The sequence below is a fragment of the Bubalus kerabau genome, chromosome 8 (genome assembly GCF_029407905.1).
Source record: "Bubalus kerabau isolate K-KA32 ecotype Philippines breed swamp buffalo chromosome 8, PCC_UOA_SB_1v2, whole genome shotgun sequence".
In the NCBI taxonomy this organism is placed as follows: Eukaryota; Metazoa; Chordata; class Mammalia; order Artiodactyla; family Bovidae; genus Bubalus; species Bubalus kerabau.
The window spans coordinates 73,870,468-73,897,455 of NC_073631.1; the positions used below are offsets into that span (position 1 = coordinate 73,870,468).

At 42.0% G+C, this 26,988-nt stretch overlaps 4 long non-coding RNA genes across 4 annotated transcripts in view; 2 read left to right on the forward strand and 2 right to left on the reverse strand.

Moving 5' to 3' along the window:
• LOC129659338 (uncharacterized) overlaps positions 1 to 11,321 on the reverse strand; it is a 42,791-nt gene extending 31,470 nt beyond the window's left edge. The window contains exons 1-2 of the long non-coding RNA XR_008718000.1: positions 11,162 to 11,321; positions 74 to 187 (exon numbers count right to left, since the gene is read on the reverse strand). This is a non-coding gene — a long non-coding RNA (uncharacterized LOC129659338). The remainder of the gene's footprint in view (positions 1 to 73; positions 188 to 11,161) is intronic.
• Positions 10,585 to 12,388, forward strand: LOC129659337 (uncharacterized). The gene is made up of 2 exons (XR_008717999.1): positions 10,585 to 11,026; positions 11,231 to 12,388. It is a non-coding gene; the product is annotated as an uncharacterized LOC129659337 (long non-coding RNA).
• A 4,175-nt stretch (positions 12,389 to 16,563) lies between these two features.
• LOC129659340 (uncharacterized) lies at positions 16,564 to 20,902 on the reverse strand. Its single transcript, XR_008718003.1, has 3 exons — positions 18,899 to 20,902; positions 18,269 to 18,405; positions 16,564 to 17,885 (listed from the first exon to the last, which is right to left on the reverse strand). It is a non-coding gene; the product is annotated as an uncharacterized LOC129659340 (long non-coding RNA).
• On the forward strand, positions 20,903 to 23,031 carry LOC129659339 (uncharacterized). Its single transcript, XR_008718001.1, has 2 exons — positions 20,903 to 22,070; positions 22,771 to 23,031. It is a non-coding gene; the product is annotated as an uncharacterized LOC129659339 (long non-coding RNA).
• Positions 23,032 to 26,988: the final 3,957 nt, after the last annotated feature.

Consider the following 26,988-nt stretch of genomic DNA (forward strand, 5'->3'; position numbering starts at 1 on the left):
TACATGTTAATTCTAGAACATTTGGAAAATACAAAAAAGCATAAAAAGATTACATATATTAACATGCACTTACCCGTGTGTTTTAATAATTCATAAGAGGAACTGCAGGAAACCATCCTTAAGCTTGAATCCCCGTATTCCTTCGTTCCTGGTACTCGCGGAGTTAGACTAAAAAGCAGCTGAATACCTACATATATCAGGCAACATTTTTAGTATGTAAATCTCCATAAGGAACTCAAATTGCTTTGGCCCATGTAATGAGAAGTGAATCATGAAGAGTCATTTCAGCTGGCACTGCTAAAACATATGATGCTGTCAAAAAAGAGCTATATATAAAGCTTGTTTGGGGGACCTTGATTTTAAATAACTGGAAATAAATATATTTTCTCTAAAAGAATAAATTGAAGCAACAGAGTAAACAAGACTTTTAATTCCTTTAAAGGGAAGTAAGTTAAGGGTAAACTTTGGAAAAGGCTTACATTCAGTACTAGAAGTCTTTCAAATGCCTCTCGAATCTAAAGCACGACTAGCTGTTCCATCAGAGTGGCCCTAGATCAGCTCCAAAACTTAGGGAAATATACTAAGACTAATGTAGACTATTAAGAGTAATACATGGTGCAAACAAATTTCATCCCCTTCTTGTATTACCACCAAATGGGAAACAGAAGGAAATTCATGACTGACTTCCTATGCAGCAAGTACATTTTACATTCTTCCTAAACCTAAAGCCACATATAAGAATTGCATAGTGATCATAGATATATCCCAGCAATTCTTTTCAAAAGGCTTTCTGCAGTGGCTAAAACTGTTTACTAAAAATAAACCCCCACCAGGCTCCTCCATCCATGGAATTTTCCAGGCAAGAGTACTGGAGTGGGTTGCCATTTCCTTCTCCAGAAGATCTTCCCCACAGAGGGATCAAACCCAGGTCTCCTGCATTGCAAGCAGATGCTTTTACCATCTTAGCCATGAGGGAAGCTCGAAATAAACCCAGAGGGAGAAAATAGTTATAAATTATACATCTGATAACAAACTTCTACCTCTTAATAGGTTGTATACAGAACACCTACAACTAAACAATAAAAAGACAAATAACCCAGTTTTTAAACAAGCAAAGGATCTGACTAGACATTTCTCCAAAGATACACAAATGGCCAGTAAACACACGAAAAATGCTCAATACTATTGGTCATCAGCGAAATACAAATTAAAGTCACAGTGAGATATAATTTCACACCCACTAGGGTGACTATAGAGAAGGCAATGGCACCCCACTCCAGTACTCTTGCCTGGAAAATCCCATGGATGGAGGACCCTGGTAGGCTGCAGTCCATGGGGTCACTAAGAGTCGGACACGACTGAGCGATTTCACTTTAACTTTTCCCTTTCATGCACTGGAGAAGGAAATAGCAACCCACTCCAGTGTTCTTGCCTGGAGAATCCCAGGGACGGAGGACCTGGTGGGCTGCCGTCTATGGGGTCGCACAGTCGGACACGACTGAAGCGACTTAGCAGTAGCAGTAGCAGCAGGGTGACTATAATCAAACACGTGGAAAATAATATTTTGCCAAGGATATATAGAAATTAGAACCTTCACTTATTGGTAGTTAGAATGTAAAATGGTGCAGCTAGTAGGAAAATAGTCTGGCAGTTCCTTAAAAGACTAAACACAGAATTACCATATGATCCAGCAATTCCACTCCTACACATACACCAAGAGAGATGAAAACATAACTCCACATAAAAATTCGCACACTGTTCATAGCAGCATTACTCATAATACCCAAAAAGCATAAGCAACTCAAATATCCATCAAGTGATGAATGGAAATATATGGTCATACGACGGAAAATTGTAAAAAAAGGAATGAATACTGACAAGTGCTACAACGTGGATGAATCTTGGAAACATTAAATGAAAAAAGCCAGTTACAAAAGACCACATATTGTATGACTTCATTTTTATATAAAATGTCCAGGGATAAGCTAATCTACAGAGAAAGTAGATTAGTGGTTGCCTAGGGCTGGAGGAGAAGGTGACTGAGGAAAAAATAGAAGTGACTGCTAAAGGCACATGTTTCTTGGAGTGAAAATGAAGTTTTAAAATGAATTGTGGTGACTGTTATAGAAGTCTGTGATACAAGAAAAGTCGCTGACACTTTAAATTCTCTTTCCTCGATAAACAACCTTTCTGTGTGACTTCTTATTCGGTCCTGCTTCCTCTGATTCTTAAAAGCAAAGTCCAGGAATACCTCTGCCTCCTAGATATGCATCCTGCTGCAATGAGGGTTTGAGGGTTTGCACGTCAAGGAATGCCCACTTTACCTTTGCTGGCTCTTTTGAGACTTACAGTCTCTACATTTTCATAAATTCTCCTCCTTTCTGTTACCATTGCCCAGGGAATTTATAGTACCTTGAAAATGAAAGTGTTAGTTGCTTAGTCATGTCCGACTCTTTTGTGACCCCATGGACTATAGCCCACCAGGCTCCTCTGTCCATGGAATTTCCCAGGCAAGAATACTGGAGTGGGTTGCCATTTCCCTTCTCCAGGAGATCTTCCCGACCCGAGGATCAAACCCGCATCTCCTGCTTCTCCTGAATTGGTACCTTAGTTTCATCAAAACTGTTGCTTGGGCGTTTGTGGGAGGTTTTTTTTTTCTTGTGTTCATTTTGGTGGGGGATGATTTCTAGAAAGAGCTAGAGGAAATGCCCAATTTATATTATAATATTCATGGCAGAAGTATGTCTCTTCACACTTTCTCTGAAACCTTGCTTCATGTGTATTTTTCAAGCTCTTGTCTATTTTTCCTCAAATTTAGTAAAGAAAGTAAAAAGCTTCCATCGTTCTTTATGCCCCTTATCTACCACTGTGCTGTTTTTTCTCATTCACCAAATATTTATTAAGTGGCTGCTATTAAGTACTGCGCTCAGTACTACGGTTATAATGTTGACCAAGATCACTGATGTCCCTGCACCCCTGGAGCTTACAATCTGGGAGCAAGAACTCAGATTTAAATAAGCAACATAAATAATCTGACTTCAATATCCCTACTTTCCCACCCTCCATTCACTTTTCAGTCCTCAGTCCTTCTGATATTATTCAGGCAACATCAGTGGAGAAATTTTCATGGACAAATCCAGTGACCATCTGCTGGTCTTCATCTCACCTTCCTTCTCCACGGCACAGTTCACCATTCCTTTCCGTTTAAAATGCACGCTACCTGTGTTTCTGTGGCCACACGTGCTCCTGGTTTGCCCCTGCCCTCTGTGTCTTCTGACAGTCCCTGCCAATTCTCATTAAGAGCTGGAGTTCTCCAGGGCTTAGTCCTTAGCCCTCTTCTCTGGCCACTCTGCATGTCTGCCCTAAGCAACTTCACACACACACACATACACACAGTTTAGTCACTCTTTCTATGACAAACAACTCTCAAATGTGCATCTTTAGCTCAGACTTCTCCCTTGAGCTCAAAGTCCATATATCAGCCACCTTCCTAGACATCTGCACCTGGATGTCCCTCTTTCAATACCAACTGGATGGATGGAAAACTGAGTTGATACCTTAATCCCAAACCTATTAATAAAGCTATATTCCCCAGACTGTTCAATGGCTTTACCATATACTCCATCACCCAATATTAAAACCAGGCATTTATCCTGCCATGTCTCTGCCACTTCCTGATATCTTTTAATGTATTGTGTTTTAAATCGTTTCCTTCCCTCCAAGCCCATCTTTACTTCCCTTGTTCAAGCCCTCACCATCCCAGACCCAAACTACTGCCATAGCCTCTTAGCTGGTCTTGCCGCCTCATTGTCCTCTGTCTCATACTACCACTAGCGCCAGAGTGATCTTCCTAAAATGCCAACCTAATCGCGATCTATTTCTTCTAAACACCTTTTAATGTTTCCCCCTTCCACTGGATAAAATATAAACCCCTTGCTATAACTGAAAACCCTTCCATGATTTGGCCTCTGCCTGCCACCCCTATGTCTTGTTTCTTTCCTCTTTTCCCTGCCCTATACACTAGAGTCTGTTGTATCTCTTGAAAAAGTGAAAGTTTGTCACTAAGTTGTATCCAACTCTTTCCTGACTCTGTGGACTGTAGCCTGCCAGGCTCCTCTGTCCATGGGGATTCTCCAGGCAAGAGTTTTGGAATGGGTTGCCATATCCTTCTCCAGGGGATCTTCCCAACCCAGGGATCAAACCTGCATCTCCGGCTTGGCAGGCGGATTCTTTACCACTGAGCCACCTGGGAAGCCTACTATATCTCTTTCTCAAACTTGTCATGCTAGTTGAAGCCCTATGTCATCCAACATAATCCTTCCTGAATCACACTCCCTCCATGTTTCCTGCTTATTCTACGAGATTCAACCTAAGGGCTGTTTCCTCTCTGAAGCCTTGCCTGCCCCCCAGTCCACCCAAAAATATCATCTCCTTTGAGCCCCTGTTTGATGCCCTAGAGGTACCTAAGAACATCTATTCCATCCTGTTCAAATTCTGTGTTTATTCATCAAGACTTTGACTAGGCTGAGAGCCCCTTGGGGGCAAGGATGGGGTCTTATTTAATTTTGCACCCCGAGTGGCTTTCCAAGGCCTGACACCCGAATGTTTGTGAATGAATGAAGGAGGGTGTGAATGAACGAAGTGTGGCAAGATCACAGTGTATGGAAAAACACATATACCCCAGTCAGTGGGGAAAGGCATTTTACAGCTATCGTGGTGTTGAAAGACAGGAAATACAGTCCTTCCCCCTGGCTATTAAGTGTTTTACATCAGATCCTTTCTGAGGTGTTAAAAGTTAAATCAATTTCCAGGAAACCATGATTGCTGATATAAAATATGTCCTGAGAGGAATATTTCCGTCCTAATACTTTCTACACACACGAAAGGGAAGAGCGCACCTTTAGCTCATGTTCGATGTTGTCATCTAGAAGTTCATGCCCTCTCCATCCTCCAGGCCCTTGTTTGAAGGCTAGTAAATAAGTATGTTGGCCAAGCAGCAGTCTGTGCACAGGTTCTTTGCAGAGCTGCAAAGCCAGCAGATTCTTTGCAGTGTAATGAGCCATCTCCCCATCAGTACCTGGTCAGTACCTGAGACAGAGCAGGCCAGGTGGGGCCAAGAGGGACTGCACCAATCAGACCAACATGAGGAACAGAGCTTCAGACATGCAAGGGGTCATCACCAGAGCAAGGACAGAGAACCACGTCCACTCTAGAAGACAGTTGCTGGATTCTGGGGGTGCCCATGATGAAGCCAAAGCAGGTACTGGGCCACCATTTAAGGAATCCACAAGTGTTAAGAGGTTAAGAGGAGCCTTATGTGTTATGTGGTAGCCTGGATGGGAGGAGAGTTTGGGGAAGAATGGATACATCTATATGTATGGCTAAGTCCCTCCGTTGTTGATCTAAAACTATCATAACATCATTCATCGGCTATACCCCAATTCAAATTAAAAGTTTAAAAAAAAGAGAGAGAGGAGCATCGTGTCCTGTGATGGAAGCTCCATGTGAGGGCAGGGGCAGAGGCCAAATGTACAGGTTCAGACTAGACCCAAGGGAACAAAGAAGAGAAAGCAGCTTTACAGTTTCCTGGAAACCCAGATTAGCAATGGCAAGATAGTATTGCTCCCTGAAGCAGTGGCATTCTTGATATGTATAAATACAGACATGTAATGGACATTTTCTAGTGTTGGGTGCCTAGAATCACATCCCTATATGTTTTTTTTTAATTAGTGGACACTATCTTTCCTGCAGAAAGCCCATTCCTTGCAGTTTGGGTGGCACTAACCTCATGCACCCCTGGCTCCAGGGTGGGCACGTGACCCTGACCTGACTTTACATCCCCTCCCCAGTCTGCTGAGGTCCCTAACGTGGTCGATGAGACGTCTCAAGCATCTGGCAGCCACATTGCCTATCTGACTGAAGAATGAACAAATACAAATGAGAGATGCAGAGAAAGTCTGTAACATCACGATCCCTAAAGCAAGAGGTATCCTTGGGGTTCCTTTCAAGAGAAGTCTGCATCGGGTGTCTATCACCTGCTGACACGCATTAATGTTGAGAGCAAGGAGGACTTGGCAGAATCTTGGGGCTGGGCTTGCAGTCTGGGCAGAACACCTGGTCTTCAGAGAACTTCTCATACTTCTTTATGTGACTCTCAGATTTTATGCTGAGATTTTTTTTCAAATGAAAAGAGAAGTCTGTATTTTCGGTGATTACTATTTTTTTATTTTTCTGTCTCTTTTTGTTGCTTATCTTCTCACACCCATACTCAACCTTCTGGCAGAGGTGAAGGGAGGGGTTGATGGTGAAATAACACTAGACCACATGAAACCACCTATCTATGAGATACTAGAAGCCATCTTCTGGATACCTAGGGTCCTCCTGTTTAGTGGGCGGGAAGGACACGTAGACCAGAATTATGAGAAGCCAGCATAGGCCTGACCTCCACTCAAGTTTAGTTTCCCCCTAAAACTAAAGCAGAGATGGAGCTTTGCTTCATCCTGGTCCCTGCAGGATCCCATAATGGTCCCTGTATAATTAGCCTAAAGACATCCCCTGCTGTTTGTTTGCCAAGAGAACAAGTAGAATGTGCTAGAGAAAAAGAGGAGCTGTTCAGCTGTAAATAGCAAGGAAAAGGTGGAAATGTTTGATCTCATATATAGATATGGCCTTTGTGTTCTCCAAATAATTACTTTTGGTTTACTTTTTCTAAAAGACTTGATGGTTGGTTAAGAATAAACAATAAAATTAGATACTAAAAACAAACAAAGCTCTCAGGGGATGGAGCCAATATAAGAGAAACCCAAAGCCTTGGTGCTCACACTTAGTTGAAAAAAACAGACCTGAGTTTTGTCAGCCCTTCTGCATCTATCAGACCTTCTCTCTTAACACCAATTAACTAAGAGAGGGGATCTCAAAGTCTGAGGCAAAGCCTTTGATTTTCAGATAAAAGATCACATCAACTTTCAGAGGAAATTTCAGATGTCATTACAGGTCTTACTGAAACTTCTTCCCAGTCTGTATCCCAGAAAAGTTTGACTCACATTTCTGCAGGATACAAATCAACAGCCCTGACGATGACTGTGTCATAGATGTCATTTAAAAACACTCATATTCAACCAAGAAGGTGGTGGCCAAATGAGAGACAATGTTTGATCCTCTCCCCATTTTCCACTGCTGCAAAGACAGAAACTAATAGCAAATCCTTCTTTATCATTATTTCTCCTGTTTTTTAAGAGCAACAACTTATTTTAGCAGGTATTTCTTTCTTTTTTTCTTGCAAGGGTTTCAGAACATTGGCATGCAGCTGGTAACACAGAAGGAGAAAACAGAAACCACATCCGGAGGTAATCATCTCCCAGTCACTTTAATGGATTATAAATGTTAAAGAGCCCGCCAATTAAATTAGCGTGATGGCATGTCATAAAAAGTTACATAAATCTTAAATGGAGGTAATGCTCTTCTCATTATACTTAGGGATGAGTAGATAGTAAGACCCAAGACCTTACTACACAACAGTAGCTTTGCTTCATTTCTTCTTGTGCCACCAAATTTAACAGACAATTTGAATAAAGCTATCGCCTCGCATACTCACATAAAATTGAGTTTTATTGCTAACTGGGGCCTATTGAAAAGCGAGAGACCAATGGAGCCAAACTTCCCACAATGATTCAATCAATTTGGTATCCTTTTAATTTTTAAATTATTTATTTGTTTTTTTAGGAGAACAAGTCGCATTTTCCTCTGTTCTTATTCAACCAGTTGATAGTGGAAAGTTCTTATTTTTCCTCTTTAACTTGCAAATGCGATTCTTTATCTCAGAGGTCCAATCACCATTTCAAAGAGGAGATTTTTGTTTTTAAGAGATTCTGTTTTTAATTGGCTACTTAGAAAGTCTATTTTGGAAAACATAGTTTCTCACTGGAGTTAATTTGATCTGTATGGCTCAAAAAAGGGCAAATTCTACCAGAAGGAAAAGAGTATGGACCCTGGAATGCAGTTACTTGGGGTAATAATACTTAGCAACTTGGGGAAGCAGAGGAAGTAGTTCCTCTTTAATAGCTCAGCCTTCCTTTTGTTATCACTACGCCAGTCTCATTATGTTCAGAAGCAATGGCGGCATTGGACAATTGCTTTTTAAGCACTAAGGAACTACCTGCAGTAATTTGGCTGTTTCTAATCCTTCTCCAAATAAAGACATTCCTCTAACTTTATGAATTTGTTTTTTAACTTACAAACACATTTCCATGGATTCGATCACCTTGTACTGAAAATGTAAGAGAATCAAAGACTGCAAAGGAGTTGGAAGAAATAAAGAGCCCTTTCCAACCTTTTGAAAAGCCTGCAACAATAATGAACCTATAATGCATAGGCAATAACCCTTCCTTCAGTCAAAAAGAAATACAAACAGAAAAGAGAGTGTTGCATAAAAACTTGGGTGATTCTACACTTTAAATAATAAGGTGAGATGTTGTCACAAAGTATTTTGTTATAGGTGATATCTGTTTAATTATAATTCTGTACACTACATTATGTGAGAATCTGAGTTTGAGCAAAGTTGGCTCTCTCTTTTTTTTTTTTTTTTTTTTTTGCTTTAATCCACCCAGGCGTTGAGTTCAGAGATAGGGCTCTAAGTTGTTGGGGGACGTGAAGGGCGGCAGGGAGTGAAGGATGAGGTCAACACTGAATCCTCTGTAGCAGAGGATCGTATTTACTCCGAGGCCTTCCCACCTTGTTGCTCTTTCCTGTAAGTCGAGTCTGCCCCCTCGTGGTGAAAGTGAGAGGCTGCGCTCACCTCCCAGGACGCCTTCCTCTTCCCTTCTAGGTCAGTGAGAGGGTATTGGGAGCAACTGGTCCCTTCACCAACATCCTGCCCTTGAGCTGCTTTTCATTGCTTCTCTCCCCTCTGTTCTGTTCCCCTTTTCTTCTCTTACTCCTTCCTTTTGTCTTCTTCCCTCCCCTTGCATTCCAGAGCCATCCACAATATTATTTACCAGCCCAGGCATGAGAGCTAAAATCGCTGCAGACCCTCTGCCTAGGGAGAGGATCTGAACTCTGATTTAAGGAATTCATACAATTTCAATAAATCATTAAATAACTTTAACCCCAAAGAGTAATACCATGTCATCAAGAGCTTAACAGACACTGAACAGGAAATTGGGAGACATGGATTTCTCTGGCCTTAGCCTTGGAATATGATATGGATGTAACATATTTGTATGAAAACCAAGAAACCTGGACATAAGCACAACTTAACAGAGAAGCAGGAGGCAGGAAGATAAAGGGGGTTTCTCTGCCCTCGGCACAGAAAAGCAGAAGGTCACATACCCGTCAAGTCCACCCGCTCCTCAGCAAGCCACCCCAAACACACAATCTAAGTAAACAAAAGCAATGTTCACCATGTAAAGGCAGCCTCAAGATAAAGCTCCTTGTTCCCCTCATGGACCTGTTCCAATCAGCCTGCCACCCATGGGGCCATCCTAAGCAACCAATCCATCTGGAGTATCATTTCCATCCTATTTCCATCCATTTTATACACAGAAATTTTTTAAATTACATTTCTTCAAATATACCTTCAAAGGTATGAACCTTCAAAGGTATATTGCCTTCATTGTCTGTACCTTGTACATTCAGAATCTCTCTCTCACACACACACACACACACACTCACACACACACCCTCTCAAGTTCTCTACTCTAGCCACACTTCTCTCCTGGGTTTCCCCCACACCCCTCTCTTTCTCTCCTTCATGTTTTTTCATTTGGTCTTTTCCAGCTTAGATTGTTCTGACTCAAGGCTCACGGCCTTTTGTGAAGTTTGCATCAGCGCAAGACCCTTTTTATTTTATAAAACTGCATTAGTGCACAGAACAGGACATGTCACCCAGGGAGATGTAAGTTGAGGGCACTTCCATACCCATAGAAAAGTCTCATGTTGAGGTAAAATGCATATATTTTAAAACAACTGTAATTTACGCAGCTATTAATCTTCCAAGGCAAGCGGTAGGGTACAGTGAAATGTTCATAAGCTAACAAGAAAGAACTCAGGTGGCTTACGCCATTGCCAGAATCCTGAGATGGAATTACGGCCCCATAACTCAATGTTGCCAGCTCTTTCCATTCCCTAATGGAGGTTCTGAAGGACGGGACTCCCGTTCACTTTCCCTGTTTACTCTCTAGCTTCTGCTCTCTCCAGTCACACCGAGAAGCCCCCTACCTACTTCCTGATCTACCTCAGAGGCAAAAAGTGTGACAGTTATTAAGCTGCATCTTTGTTGAAGAAATGCAGAAAGAGGTCTCCATAACCCTCCCAATCCAAGGACTTGGTATTAGGATCCTGGTGGCAAAACCTCTCTTTCATAGCAGATATAAATACAATAAAATGCCCACCTGTTGCCTCCAGATCTAGCCAGCATTGCTCACTCCCAGGAGCAATAATAGGTGGTGCACAAAACACTCACACGTGAGGGAGACCTAAATACCACTCAAGGATTACACTGCTGCTGCTGCTAAGTCGCTGCAGTCGTGTCCGACTCTGTGCGACCCCAGAGAAGGCAGCCCACCAGGCGCCCCCATCCCTGGGGTTCTCCAGGCAAGAACACTGGAGTGGGTTGCCATTTCCTTCTCCAGTGCATGAAAGTGAAAAGTGAAAGTGAAAGTGAAGTCGCTCAGTCGTTCCGGACTCTTAGCGACCCCATGGACTGCAGCCTACCAGGCTCCTTTGTCCATGGATTTTCCAGGCAAGAGTACTCTAGTGGGGTGCCATTGCCGGTTATTCATCTTTTGGTTATTTCTCTAAGGGTAGTCACCAGCCCCCTGCATCAAAATCACTGGGCATGCTCTTTCCTTCTCTCTGCTCAACTTTAGACCTGCTACACCAGGTGGATGTGGCCTACTGAGGGTCACCCAGGGAGTCTCACACCCTGATTTTACGAAAGGGAAACCGCTCCACAGAAATGACAAGAGTTCCGAATGGAGACAAGACTGGATTTTCTGACTCTCCATCCAGCACATCACACTGCCTTAAAGTCAGTTTCCAAATGCCCCCAAAGATGGCTTTGAGACAGTTTCATAGTCCTTTGGAACATGCCTGTCACCCGCAAAGCCCATTAACAGTTTCTGGGAAATAAAAATAGAATCTGGGTAATAAACTAAAATCTAACCTTGTTTTTCTTTTTTCTTTTCCTTTGTGCTTCATCTAATTTCACTTGCTCACTGGGCGTCTGGGGCAGAGGCCTCACACCTGGCCCTTCAGACCAGAGCTCCAAGTGAAGAACCGCGGCGCTGACACCTCAGTTTGGGGGCCGTGTGCAGAAGCAACACTTTAAAAAGGACGAGATTCACGATGGCGGCAGTGCCCCTCATGCAGAGGGGCTGCACCCGCCACTGAGATCTGAAGCCTGAGCAGCCCAGCTGCACCTGCCCCAGGAGAGATCCGCCCCCTCCTTGAAGAGCCCTGCGGAAACTCTGAAAAGCAGCCCCGCCCATGGCCCGGCCGGGAGGGTGGGTGCTCTAGAGCCCAAGCTGGCCCCTCTCCATTTCTCAAAGCATAAAGCTTCACTTTGCTCCTGAACCACTCGGTCTCTTATTCTACTGGCTTAAAGAACAACAGGCAGGAGAACCCTTGTTGCGTGCACGCATGCTCAGTCACATCTGACTCGTAACAGCGCCTCCGTTCATGGAATTTTCCAGGCAAGAATCCTGGAGTGGGTTGCCATTTCCTTCTCCAGGGGATCTTCCTGACCCAGGGATCAAACCTGCATCTCCTGTGTCTCCTTCACTGCAGGTGGATTCTTTACTGCTGAGCCACCAGGGAGGCCTGAATCTTTGTTGAGACCCGATTCAAAAGGATCAGTAACAAGCCCATGTTGCCTGGCCCAATACCTTGCTTTCACCATTCTCCTCACCTCTGTGCCTTTGACCAGATTATCCTCTACATAATTCTTCCTAGAAGGCATTTCTTTTCATGTTAAAAATATCTTGCAGGAGTGACATCATACACCCAGATGTTGAATGAACAGAACCCAGACCCTGTTTTGCTGACCCTTATCCGAGTAGACTAGGGTTCTCTCTAGAATTTGATGCCATGTTGACAGTTGGCTGCCAACTCACTGCCGAAAGCCTTTCATGTGGAAAAATATGTATTCCAAATGGGGGAGATGGATGAGTTGTTAAACTGTCATATAGTCTGTTCCATACTAAGCTAGGTTCTCATGGAAAGAGATGGGAAGGATGGAAAGAGATCTTAAAGTCATGACTGATTATTCCAAATATATGGACAAGAATGCCAATAGGGCGTGTTGTAACATGTTCAAGGAACTTTTCTAAACCTATATTTCAAAAAGCTGAGCTCAAGCTGTTGACCTTTCAGCTACATCAGAGCACTGAAATGGGCTCTGTGGATAGCCTTTGTGCGTGAATTGCATACTAGTGTCCTCAGCCTCAGAACTCCCTTGCATTCTGAAAAGTGCTAATTGAAATGCAATGCACACGTTCTTTAGCCTGAGCCTGAGAGAGAAATGTGAGCGCTGGACAATGCTGTCATATAAATATGATGCACAGTAGCAACAATGGTCATGGTAACCAGCCTAGTGAGTTTGCAAACCAAATCTGAGAGCATTTGGTGGCTCCATTAGTTTGCTTTGCCCATCCACCATCTGTTGTTGACTCCAGGAGGCCAGTGTGGGCAGCCCTGCCTGTTTCTGCTGACTTAGGCCAGCTGGAAACTGTCCTTCTAGAGGGATTGGAGGGCGGGGTCTGCAGAAGAACAGAGGTGCCTGGTCCCTGCTCTGATCTCACTCTAACTGGGAAATCAGGTTTTATATAAGAACCTCCCTCTGTGTGCTTCAAAACTGCGTTTACATCCCTTACCTCTGTTTAAAAATTGTGTAAACTCACAGGTCCACCTGTTTTATATTCTCCCCTTGCTGATGACTGAGGAGAGAAGTGAGGTCACCTGGTCACAATCAGGCAATTGTTTCTTTTGAGTTGAGCTGTAAAACATCACATTTGAATTTCACCTTATTTTCGGACTGAAATAGTTCATTCTTTTCAAAGCAAAGCTTTTCATAACTTGGAGTGCAGTGCCCTACATAAGCCAGGTTTGCTTTCTGAATTAGGTAATGAAAGTATTGCTCATCTTTCCCTTGTTCTGCTCCCCCAAACCTATACACTCCACATGCCTCATTCATTCTTCAATAGAAATAAACTAGTGCTTCATATAAGAGGGGCAGTGAACTAAATACTGGGGATTCAGAAGTGAAAGCACAGGCCTTGGTTCTTAAGGAGCTCACAGGCTAGTGCAAGAAGATAAATAAAGCTATGCTACAAATATTATGATAGAGATTTACACAGGGTACTCATGGCAAAGATTTATAGCTGCCCACCAAAATCGATTCCACTCTTCTTCCCCAGTAATAGAGTTTTAGCTGAGTGTAGATCCAGCTCCCCACCCCCAGAATTCTGTCCTGAGCAACTAAGCACAGTAACATGACTGAGGTCTCCCCATAAGAATACAAGTTGGAAGTGATGTGTGTCACTTCCAGAGCTAGGCCTTACATGTGCTCTACACTTTCTTACCATTTCTCATGAGCTGGGACGTGGATTTATCTGCAAATTCCATTCAGCTATGTAGAATGAAACAGTGCCCTAAGGGGTGGGGAGAAACAAGATAGGAGGAACCCTGAATGACAGCACAAAGCAAATGGACCCACTCATCCATCCTGGACTGGTTTGTGAATGAGGAAAAAAAAAAAAAATCTTGGGACTTCCCTTAAGTGGTTAAGACTTTGCCCTCCAAAGCAGGAAGTGTAGATCTGATCTCTGATTGAGGAGTTAAGATCCCACATGCTGTGGGGCCAAAAAACCAAAACACAAAACAGAAACAATATTGTAACAAATTCAAAAAGACTAAAAATCACCCACATCAAAAAATCCTTGTTCCATAAGCCACTGTTTAGTAGGGCCTCTTTCTTAAGACCGGCTTCCCTTGTGGCTCAGCTGGTAAAGAATCCACCGGCAATCCAGGAGACCAGGGTTCAATCCCTGGGTTCGGAAGATCCCCTGGAGAAGAGAATGGCTGCCCACTCCAGTATTCTGGCCTGGAGTATTCCATAGACTATTTAGTCCATGGGGTCGCAAAGAGTTGGACACAACTGAGCAACTTTCACTTCACTTTCTTAGGACAGCTTAGCTTTCACTCTAAGCAATACAACTCTGTGCTCTGTACTCGTAGGACTGAAGTGCTGTCTGTAATGGGAGTAAACAATTCATCTGAGATTACATCACACTTTGAGTCAACCCACTTTCCCAGCACCTAGCACAGGCTCATAACTGCTTATGAAGGCCGACTACAGAAGCACTATTCTAAAAACAACAGATACATTGAGTGTTAAGGGGCCAGAACCAGAAGCAATATTTGAAATGACCTAGAAAGCACTGCGTGGTGGAAAGGGTCTGAGTAGCGGCATTGGAAAAATCTGGATTTGAATCCTAGATCTGCTTCTCACTGTCTATGATCCTTGGGCAAGAATCTTACGGCCTTTAATTTTTAAAGAAAATTTCTAAATAATAATAAAACAGAGGAGGAGGAAAGGAGTATCTGTCTTGCAGCATGGTTGAGGAATTATAATAGACATAAGCCAAGCCCAGTGTCGGGGAACACAATAGCCTTCTATAGCTGATTATTATTATTAGCATTTTGCAGACCCTGTGAGAAAAGAACTAAATACTCTCCAACTGCAAAGATCATCCTTTCCTGCACTCACTAAGCCTGCTACTGGAATTTGCCTGTGCTAAAAAAAAATAGAGAATTTTATTTCCTCACCAAGACAGAAGCACATTTTGCTTTGAATCTTCCTGTACCCCTCTTTAAATCTAGAATTGTGGACCAAAATAACTTATACCAAGAGAGCAAATACAGTTAATAAAAGCAGAGGAGAAGAGATCTGACTCCTATGTTAAATTTGTTTTAGTGCCAGATTTTGCATCACTTTTTCCTGGAAGCCTGTTTCACTGGATTTTAAATGTGGCAAAAGCAGAAACCAAGCCTCATTCATGCCATCCTCCTCCAGCTTAAAACATTTCACACCCTGGCATGCATTCTGCAAACATTCAATAAATACTAAATGAGTCATATAACTTTAGACCCATAAAAGTCTTTAGAGATTATCCAGTCTTGATCTCATCTTTCAGATCAATTTCTTCATCCACTCATTCAGTCAATATATATCAGGCACTATAATATGCTGACAAATGGGGCTGCACAAGAGATGTGAAATGTGACATCACAATTGGGTAAAAAGACTTGCTCAAAGTCAAGCTATGAGAATTAGGAATAGCATGTAGGTCTCCCAATGGCAGTGGTCTTCTTATAGAGTCTTGAGCATACTAAGATCTTGCTCAGCAGGGCCCTTGGCTCTCTTAGTTCCCCACCGCCCCCAGATCTTTGCAGGGCTATCTCTTTATCCTTCACAGCTTTGGCCAAAGAGACTTTGCTTGATCATTCCAATTAAAACTTTTAACAAGCTCCTTTCCACAGCTGATGACAAAATCAGCCTATTCGTAATGAAAACAAACATGTATCTAATATTCTAAAAGTTAAAAACCAATGAATAAAAATATCCTTAATGTTTTGCCCCCTTGAAGTCCTACTCCCCTGAAGGACGACCAGGAAGACTGTGACCTCCCTCCTTTCTTCTTAAATTGTGTCTAAATCTTTTATCGGTGGATATTTTATCTTGTCTGAAATGATTCCTCATTTTTTTTAAAACTTTTTCCATGAAATGTTAATGCTTTTCAACATGTATTTATTATGCTGTGTATGTAAATATATATGTTTCCCCATGAACACCGTGTGGGAAAGTTAATAAATACATATGTATTTCCATCAAAAAATCAAGAACATGCTCTCTCATAACCACAGTATAGTTATTAAAATCTATAAATGTAACATTGATACCCAGATCTCATGCATCCTACAAATATCGTTTAATTTTCATCAATTGTCCTAACATTTTATAGCAAAAGGCAAAAAAGAATTTGTACTACTCAAGGATCCAACCTGAGATCATAAATCTCCTTTAATCTCCTTTAGTCTGGAAGAATTCTTCAGTCTATCTTTGTTTTTCCTGACCTTGACATCTGGAAGAATACAGGTCAGTGATCTTATGCAGTAAGTCTCTAAATTCAGGTTGGTCTTATATTTTCTCAAGATTAGAATCAAGCTATATCTATTTGACAGGAATCTCACAGATACTGTGTTCTTCTCATTGCATCTTTTCCGGTAACACACAATTTCCATTTATCCCATTTCTGATTATGTTAATTTTGATTACTTGGTTAAAGGGGCTAGATTTTGCCACAGTGGTTACTATTCTTTTCTCTGTTAGAGAAAACAAAGACATAACATACCCAGGAAAAGCCAGGATGGAATCCCATATTTTCAAAATAGCTCTATATAACTCTCTACGCTTTTTGTCCCGATCACTAACCAGGAGTGACCAAGCGGAATAAATCCTTCTTGAAACAGCCACATTAAGTGACCAAATTGCCTTACTAAAGTGTGTGGACCAAGAAAAGGTAAGGGACAAAGAATCATAAACTTTTCTTAGTTGATTTTTTAAAATTTTATTTTATTTTTAAACTTTACATAATTGTATTAGTTTTGCCAAATATCAAAATGAATCCGCCACAGGTATACATGTGTTCCCCATCCTGAACCCTTCCCCATACCATCCCTCTGGGTCATCCCAGTGCACTAGCCCCAAGCATCAGATTGCCATTCCAGCACTCAACAATACTGCAGATGACAGAGAATATGGAATGTCCATTAAATTCTTTGACTATTAGGCCATTGTTAGATGGTCTTTGCAAAAGATCCAGAAAGCCTAACAGATGACACAGTTTAGCTGTAAAGGCCACAGTGATGTGGCTAGAGTTGGCTATTTGGACTGGAATAGTAGTACCATACCCTGACAAACTGTGAAAGCAGAGAGGCAATATCAGTGGTCCCTAAACGGGATCAAAATTCAGTGGAGTCAATCTGCCAGAAACAGAGGTAATGTTGCATGTAATGTGGCCTCCTTCACCACTGAACAAATAGGCCAAATTTTAGCAGGAGTCACACATCTGGGATGCAGTGAAAGACTCTGCATCCACAAGAAGCATCCTTCAGTGTGCCCAGCCTGTGCTGGTGGATGTGCTGCCACGCCCAGCACAGTGATGAAACCAGATGGTAATGGTGGCAGTCTTGATCATAGCCTAATTCTAGTTCTTCTGAGCAGAAAACGGACCTTTACCTTTATGTAACTCAAGTGAAGTCTGATGGGCAGACACGATGTGTTTACCCAGTTCATGACACAAAGAGGAATATCTTTAATCTACCAGTCTTAGTCTTCCAAGTGGCAGACCAACTGGCAAGCCATTGGTAAACCACCCTAGAGTCAGTAGGGGTCCTTAAGAGTGTTGTCCAAGGCAAAGGTGATTTAGTCCATTGTGCAGAAGTTGGTCTTCCAGAACTCTTTGGGATTGGATGACTGCTGCCACCTAGTGGACACCATCAACTTCCAACTTTGCTGAAGCATCAGCTGCTGCTGCTGCCAAGTTGCTTCAGTCGTGTCCGACTCTGTGCGACCCCATAGATGGCAGCCCACCAAGCTCCCCCGTCCCTGGGATTCTCCAGGCAAGAACACTGGAGTGGGTTGCCATTTCCTTCTCCAATGCATGAAAGTGAAAAGTAAAAGTGAAGTCACTCAGTCATGTCTAACTCTTCACGACCCCATGGACTGCAGCCTACCAGGCTCCTCCGTCCATGGGATTTTCCAGGCAAGAGTACTGGAGTGGGGTGCCATTGCCTTCTCCGCTGAAGCATCAGAGAACTTGGTAAATCTAGGTGAGACCACAGACTTGATTACTCACAGCACAGCAAACATGACGAGCATTAGCATGCTTACATTGGTTCCTACTGCCCCCAAGTCCTATGAAAGCAATGTGAAGGCCCCAGATAGGATCCCATATGAAGTCACAATTCATGTATATGAAGCATCATTACCCAGGAGGCATCCAGCAGTGGAAACCACGGCAACAGTACACTGGATTGACCCAGGAGCCCCACCCACTAGGCCACTTTAGCTTTGCTTCCCCACTTCAAATAGTGTCCAAACAATGAAGAATGTTGCATTATGGGAGAGAAATTCTTATCTTTAAGAATTAACCAATTTTATAGCAAGTGGCAAGCAAGCTTACTCTTTTGTCCCAGAGGGAGATATTACCTCATCCTTCAAAGCTGTTCACTGCAGATATGACTCTAAGAAATAGCCTGGGTTAAGAGAGGTCAGAACATTACATTCTTGGAATATTCAGCAAGATGTGTAGAGAGGCAGGACAGACCTATGGAGGCATTTTCCCTCTGGAGAAAAGTAATAATTATAAAGGTCTGCATTGTAGCATTCATTTACCAATTTCCTGGTTTAAATACTCCCACCATGGCTGACTTCTAGAGAAGGAAATGGCAACCCACGCCAGTATTCTTGCCTAGAGAATCCCACTGACAGAGGAGCCTGGAGGGGTACAGTCCATGCAGTCGCAAAGAGTCAGACTAACTTAGCAACAAAACGATAACATGGCTGACTTCAAGCTACTATTATGACATTCACGTCAAAGTTGGGAAGAGAGGAACCACCCACTTGCTGAACTGCCCATTGGTGACTCTAACTTGAATCAATTATTACTGTGATTGTTGCCCTTGACTTTGAAATGCCTATTTGAATCTTTTATTCTTATTATTTGAAACTTTGTTTAGTTCTACACATGCTTTCACAGACTATTATTTTCCCTACTTTCAAATGTATTCCTGCATAACTTTTTAAGAGTATATCATTAACTTTTTATAGTTTGTTTACCTTTAGTACAAGAGCATCCCTCCTCTTAGGATCCTGAAATAATTTCTGGAGAAGTCTAGCAGGGGTAATATTAAATCATAGATTTAAAAGAACCCATAAATTTGAAATGTTGAGAAATGGGGTGTGAAAGTTCCAATCTCTGGCTGATAGTCAAGCCCTTGCATTTCTTTCTGAATTTTTAGTAAACCATCCAACCAAATTTATAAATTTCTGAGTCTGTGATCATTTCTCCAACATTATCTGGTTTGAATTTTCTTCCTAGTATTTATTACTCTCTTAAATTTTCTGCTTTTATTCACTTTGTTTATTACCTTACTGCTCTTAGAGGGCAAAAACAAGGATTTTGTCCACGCTATTTACCATTTTATCCCCAGCACCTAGAGTAGTGCCTAGTATGTAAAAGATACTCAATAAATACACAAAAAGTAAATTAATTCTGCTTCCTGTTCTAGCACCTATCTCACCTCAGAGGCTGCCTCTGCGTTCAGTCACTTCTTTGAATGGTGCTCATGCAAATGGCAATCAAGATGGCAAATAGAAGCTCCACATTTTTCCTCTTATAATTAAACCTTGATTGGGTGTCAGGACATCTGATATCTCAGTGCTGCCATTCATACACCATGTGCTTAACTGCTAAGTCATGTCAGACTCTTTGTGACCCCATGGACTGTAATTCTCCAGGTTCCTCTGTCCATGGGATTCTCCAGGCAAGAATACTGGAGTGGGTTGTCATGCTTTCCTCCAGGGGATCTTCCCAACTCAGGGATTGAACCCAGGTCTCCCACATTGCAGGCACATTCTTTACCATCTGAGCCAGCACAGAAGCCCATTCATACCCTGTCAAAGCAAACAAGTCATTAAACCTTTCTGTGACTCAGTTTCTCCATCTAGAATGCTCAAGGATCTCCTGAAAGAATGCTTTCAGTTTTCATTGTTGTCTCTGGGGCCATGCAGTGCTGAGTATGTATCAGTGGGTTTTTATCTCATTCTAGTAACATCTTTGTTTCTGGAGGGTGGTGGGAGAATAAAGATGAACAGTTGTAGTCTTGCTTTTCTGTCACCAGTAGAGTGATTCAGAAATTCTGAATTTTCTTTGAAGGCAGTTTCTCAACTTTCCTTTAACCAGGATCCAAACCATTCTTCTGACATGCTTCCCGAACTCATCCATTATTTCATCTATAAAATGGGGCCAATAACACCTACATCACAAGGTTGTGGTGATAGTTAAATCAGACAACCTAAATTGGTAGTTCTCAAAGTGGGGTTCCTGGACCAGCACCTCCAGCAGTATCTGCCACTAGCTGCTTAGAAATGCACAATCTTGGGCCCTACCCCATTTTCTGAAGCAGAAACTCTGAGGCTGCTGAGCTGCATTGGTTAAAAATCCTTCCAGGTGATTCTGGTTCACGTTAAAATTGGAGAACCACTTGAAAGAGATGAAATCAGTTGACGCTTGTTTGACCATCAAATGTCTGCTTTTCACTTATTCATTCATATTTGTTAGCCACCCAAACCCAGCCCAGCTAAGCTGCAGAACTGTCTATCCTCACCCCATTCAGCAGATGTGAACAGTAGCGAAGTGAAGTGAAGTGAAAGTCACTCAGTCGTGTCCAACTCTTTGCAACCCCATGAATTGTGGCCCGCCAGACACCTCTGTCCGTGGAATTCTCCAGGCCAGGGTACTGAAGTGGGTTGCTATTACCGTCTCCAGGAGATCTACCCGACCCAGGGATTGAACCCAGGTCTCCCACATTGCAGGCAGCATCTTTACTGTCTGAGCTACCAGGAAAGCCCAAGAATACTGGAGTAAAGTGGGTCTACTCTAAAAAGATAGACCCTCTCTATAACCCAACTATCAACATTTGCTTGGGCTGCTTTTGCTCTTGCCCACAATTATTGCAATTTGACAAAAATTTACCTCCATGTTTATATTTTTCTTTCTTTTATATATTCTCTTTTTATTTGTCAGGGAGTTGGTTCAGTAGACATTTTGTGCATCCATAGGTAGCTAAGTGACAGTCTGCATGGCACTTGGTGGGACACAGATTGAAGAGCACAGTGTCCTGAATCAAATGGCTCACACCATCTGGGTGACACTGGACAAGTTAGCCTTGGTGAAGCCTGAGTTTTTCTAATACAAAATGGGGTTAACAACAAGAAAAGTCTCCATTTATTGAGTATCTCCTAGGTGCCAAGCACTATGCTGGCTATTTCATATATGATGCATATTACCTAAAATTGGGCTTCCCTGTAGCTCAGCTGGTAAAGAATCTGCCTACAGTGCAGGAGACCCCAGTTCAACTCCTGGGTCGGGAAGATCACTGGTGAAGGGATAGGGTACCCACTCCAGTATTCTTGGGCTTCCCTGGTGGCTCAGTTGGTAAAGAATCCACCTGCAATGCAGGATACCTGGGTTCGATTCCTGGATTGGGAAGATCTCCTGGAGAAGGGAACAGCTACCCACTCCAGTATTCTGGCCTGGAGAATTCCATGGACTGTATATAGTCCATGGGGTAGCAAAGAGTTGGACACGACTGACTGACTTTCACTTTCACCTAATTTAAACAAAACCCATGAGTTATTTTTTTTCTTTAAACATATCTTAAATACTCCTAACATTTTCAACATAATTTTGCAACATTCAGGGCCCATCATTTCCTTTTTCAGTGTAATTAAATGATAGTAAAGATACTTTGTGGGAAAACAGCACCTAACTGATAACTAGCTTTTCAGCAAACTCTGCTAGAATGCCTCAATTCCATTAAGTGAGTGATATCAGCTGGAAAAATGAGGCTAATTTTGCTGCAGGTTTAAAGAAAGAGGAAATAACCTTTAAATAGTGGTCTATCTGCGCTTTGCAGTAGAAGTTCTTAGTTCATACTTAATTGAAAAGCACGTTGCTGTTGAATATTGAAAATCCTGGAAGAGTTTTTTAAAGTAATTTAATGTAGCATTTTATGGTTGCTTTTGTAGTTTAGAATTTGCGATGGATATCGAGGGATGTATATGCCTTCTGATCCCTTAGATTTAATCAGACTTCTCGCTTGCTTGCTTGCATAATGGTTTATGGTACCTTTGATGATTTGCAGCCAACCTAGCACTTTTAATAATTTACTGTAAAAGCATTTAATTTTTAATGGACAAGAATGGGTAAGAGGTAACTTTTGCATTGGTAAGTGCTCTCCTGAAGACTAGGAAAAAGGAACAGTATATTTAAATTCCAAACATTATTGAAAAACATGAGTCTTTTATTACCAAAATCAAATGCATAATTGAAGAACATACCTAACCCAAAATTATTGTTCATGCCTTATTTAACCAGAAGATAGCACTGCTTTCATGATGCTATCATGAGGATATTTTTTCAAATTCTCATTTTTTTTTCTTATCTTCCATGCTGTTTCAATATTCTGTTCCACTAGATAAAGCATATCTGCCACAGAGTGAGAATACACGTCATTTTATTACATCTTGCTAATCAAGGAAAGCCGAACAAAAGAATAGTTTGTAATGTCTGCTACATAAAAGAAATATCATTTTATATTCATTTTCTTTCAAAGTTTTTCTAAGATCTCAATGTAATGTGCATACCTAGGAATGATTTCACAACTAGTCTTAAAATATCAAGAGTTTCCATGTGGAGAGAAAAATGGGAAGATGCCAGGATAAATATTTTTTAAGACTTGATGGAGGACAAAACATATCTTGCCTTCGGAGGCACATAAAACAAAAAATGTTGCAATAGCCGAATAATCCCTTTTTCAGATATGCCATATGTAAAAATAAGAATGGCTTCACAGGAGTGCTTTCTGGGGAATCAAGTAACAGCCTACAGCCCTGGAAATTTACTCTACTCTTCTAACATTCCACAGCTGACTGTCCCCAGGCTTACCCTGAAATGGACTACAGGGAGAACTCTGATGGTCAAGGGTCCAAGTCTGAGCTCTGTTTCTGGACTGCCTTTGGAATACAGACATCAGAGCAGTTGTGTGAGAATGTGAAACTCATTCTCTTTGTTTGGCCTTCAAATAGTCTTGAGTGTAAACCCTGCTACAGAAGATTGGTTCCCAGGAACTCTTGGTCCTTAGCCAAGGAGTCTGTGCCCATCAAAAGTACCCCATCTAAAGAGGAGCATTTGAAGATCCAATCACCATTTCCATGCTTGGTTTCCTGGGATGAAAAAGCAGGTGCCAGCTTTTAACTGGTAAACTAGGACTCTATCTATAGCCCACCATCTTTTGGCTTCCTGGTCGAGGTTATATATAAAACAGCTCCTTTCTTTATTAGCCAGATATTCATCTCCACTCTACCTAATGAACAGAAACTTCTAGGTCTAATCAGTTGTCCCCCCAGATTTGAGACAGCAGGAATTGCTCCTGAGCAAATTCAGGGGCACCTGAGTTGGGTGACTTTAACAACCCCATGTACACATACCTTTTTCTTCTCTCCAGCTCTCTTAAATTCTTTATCTCATGTCATCAACGTAGACTCGCTGCCTACTTTTAGAGGTAGAGAGCCCTTAGACATCATTGGCAATCCACAAACTTTTCACCTGAAGAAGAAACTCTGAACTAGCTAACTTGCCCAAGGCTACATGGAAACTGGGAAACTGGAATTTACTAAACTGACTGCTTTTCCCATTACATCATACGGCCTCCCTCCTCTCTTCCTCTGTCCCTTTCTCCCTCCTCCCTCCCCTCCCCAACTACTGTCATCCCTTCTCTTTTTGTTTTAGGCTTCCTCATGGTGCCAACAGTACCAACGAATGTCACTTAGCTGCAATGGAGCCTTCGTTGCTCAAAACAGTAGGTGGGGAGCTGGGGAGAGAGCAGGTATGCCTGACCCTGGTCTAACAACCTTTCTGGCTTAACTCTATTTTTCCTCCTCCTCTTCCAATCAGGTATGCTGCCTCTTTTTTACATTCTGACAACACTTCACAATAAGCAGCTTAACCCCAGCTAATTTGCCAGCCTATTCTCTATGACAGAAACATAATTAAGTTTCCTGGCATTTTAATTCCTTTTAATGTCCTTAGTAAGGTTAGGGCTTTGTGAAACAGCTTCAAAAGAGGACAGGGTAATGTGGAAAAGAGTGTTTTAAATGTAGCCTTTTGGGTCCTTACATCCTCCAAAATTTATGGCACCCTAATAAGCACAAGCTGGAATCAAGATTGCCAGGAGAAATATCAATAACCTCAGATATGCAGATGACACCACCCTTATGGCAGAAAGTGAAGAGGAACTAAAAAGCCTCTTGATGAAAGTGAAAGTGGAGAGTGAAAAAGTTGGCTTAAAGCTCAACATTCAGAAAACAAAGATCATGGCATCTAGTCCCATCACTTCATGGCAAAGAGATGGCGAAGCAGTGGCAGATTTTATTTTTTGGGGCTCAAAAATCACTGCAGATGGTGACTGCAGCCATGAAATTAAAAGACGCTTACTCCTTGGAAAGAAAGTTATAACCAACCTAGATAGCATATTCAAAAGCAAAGACATTACTTTGCCAACAAAGGTCTGTCTAGTCAAGGCTATGGTTTTTCCAGTGGTCATGTATAGATGTGAGAGTTGGACGGTGAAGAAAGCTGAACACCGAAGAATTGATGCTTTTGAACTGTGGTGTTGGTGAAGACTCTTGAGAGTCCCTTGGACTGCAAGAAGATCCAACCAGTCCATCCTAAAGGAGATCAGTCCTGGGTGTTCATTGGAAGGACTGATGTTGAAGCTGAAACTCCAATACTTTGGCCACTTCATGCGAAGAGTTGACTCATTGGAAAATACCCTGATGCTGGGAGGGATTGGGGGCAGGAAGAGAAGGGGATGACAGAGGATGAGATGCCTGAATGGCATCACCTATTCGATGGACATGGGTTTCGGTGAACTCCGGGAGTTGGTGATGGACAGGGAGGCCTGGCATGCTGCAATTCATGGGGTTGCAAAGAGTCGGACATGACTGAGTGACTGAACTGAACTGAACTGAGTACCTAAAAGACTTCCCAGGTGATGCTAATGGTAAAGAACCCACCCGCCATGGCAGGAAACATAATGAGACACAGGTTCGATCCCTGGGTTGGGAGGATACCCTGGAGGAGAAAATGGCAACCCACTCCAGTAGTGTTGCCTGGAGAATCCCATGGACAGAGGAGCCTGGAGGGCTACAATCCATAGGATCACTAAGAGTCAGATATGACTGAAGTGACTTAGCATGCAGCACAAATACATTAAGTGATACACCAAAGGATTAACATCGGCATGGAACTAGAGTAGGGTAGAGGGCTTCCCAGGCGGCTCAGTGGCAAAGAATCCAGAGATGAGGATTCAATCCCTGGATCAGGAAGATCCCCTGGAGAAAGGAATGGCAACCCACTCCAGTATTCTTGCCTGAGAAATCCTATGAACAGAGGAGCCTCGTGGCGCTACAGTCCATGGGGTCGTAAGGAGTCAGACACAACTGAGGGACTGAAAAACAAGAGTAGGGTACAGTCCAGGAGGGAGATTATTAATTCATTTTAGCCCATCTTTTCAAAGATGGAAAAAATAAATAAAGCAAGAACAAAGGCAGGAAGGAAGGAAGGGAAGAAAATATGCCTCAGCCACAATAAAAGCTTGAAACTTAGAAGTATATCAGAAAAATGTTTTAAATATTGTAAATAAAAGGGCTAAAAGTCTAATACAGCCTAGTTTGCAATTCTTTATAATGCTAGGTTTTGGTGAAAAGTAAAAGGGTCTATAAATGTCTTTTTTATTCTTTTAGCAGTTAAAGAAAGGAAAATTCTGAGTTATGGACTGTTAGTGAGTATAGATAAGAAAAATATCTCTGCTATGAACGGATGCTAGAATTTTTCATATACAGTGTATGATTCATGTCTATACAAGGGGAAAAAACAGACTAAATACCAGTCAATCTTGTATTTTTGGCAGGCCAAATGATTAACCATTTCACATCAGAGTCAATCTCAATCTAATCATCTGTCTGGGAATTAGTCACTATAATGGAAAAAAGTACTTAACTCAGAAGGGTTCATTCATTAATCACATATCAACGCCCCAGAGAGGTAATTCTTCTGCTTAAGTTCCCAAGCTTTCATTCATTCCATCAGCAGTTATTTGTTGAACTCTTACAATGAGCCGGGTGCTCTGTAGGACACTGAGAATAAAAACACACTCCTTAAAATAAAGGAAATTGTAGATTAGAGAGAAATAAAAAATAAATAAACTAGCTCATGATCTAAACACTGATATGGACTTGAGAAAAATGCTATGGGAGTAGGGGGTGAAGAGAAGAACTACATATCCATCCTAGGGCAAGTTGAGAAATCTTCACAGAGGAAGTGACATCTAAGTCAGACTTAAAGGATAAATTGAAGTTCATCTCAAAGTTCCCAATGAAAACCAAGGCTTAAAAATCAAGGAGCCCCAGTTTATGAACACCTCCATTAGGTCAGTATTTCCCACTATGTTCCTAGATCTTATTTGAAAAAACAGGTTTTCAGGGTCAAAAGAAAGTTAGGAATGCTCATGCGAAGAGTTGACTCACTGGAAAAGACTCTGATGCTGGGAGGGATTGGGGGCAGGAGGAGAAGGGGACAACAGAGGATGAGATGGCTGGATGGCATCACTGACTCGATGGACGTGAATCTGAGTGAACTTCGGGAGATGGTGATGGACAGGAAGGCCTGGCGTGCTGCAATTCATGGGGTCGCAAAGAGTCGGACACAACTGAGCAACTGAACTGAACTGAACCCATTAAATAATTTTCTTTACATCAGGACTTCTTAGAACCTTTATACAACAAAATATATACCAACCAAATACATGAAATGGCACCCCAAGTGTCAACACCGGTTACTCTAAGAGCAGAGAACTGGAGTAGAAGGAATCAATGCACATACAAAAGAAAAGGACATAGTGCAGTGATTCCAGGCTTAAGGAAAACCCCTCTTCCTTGTAGAACTTGAGGGTCTACTTGCCTGTGTAAACATTTTGTCTTATTTGCAGTCTGTTCTCATGGATTTATTTTCATTTGCATTTTGGACTAAGATAAGAAAAGGTGTTTATATGTTCCACTAATGAATATTTGAATCTCTGCTGAAA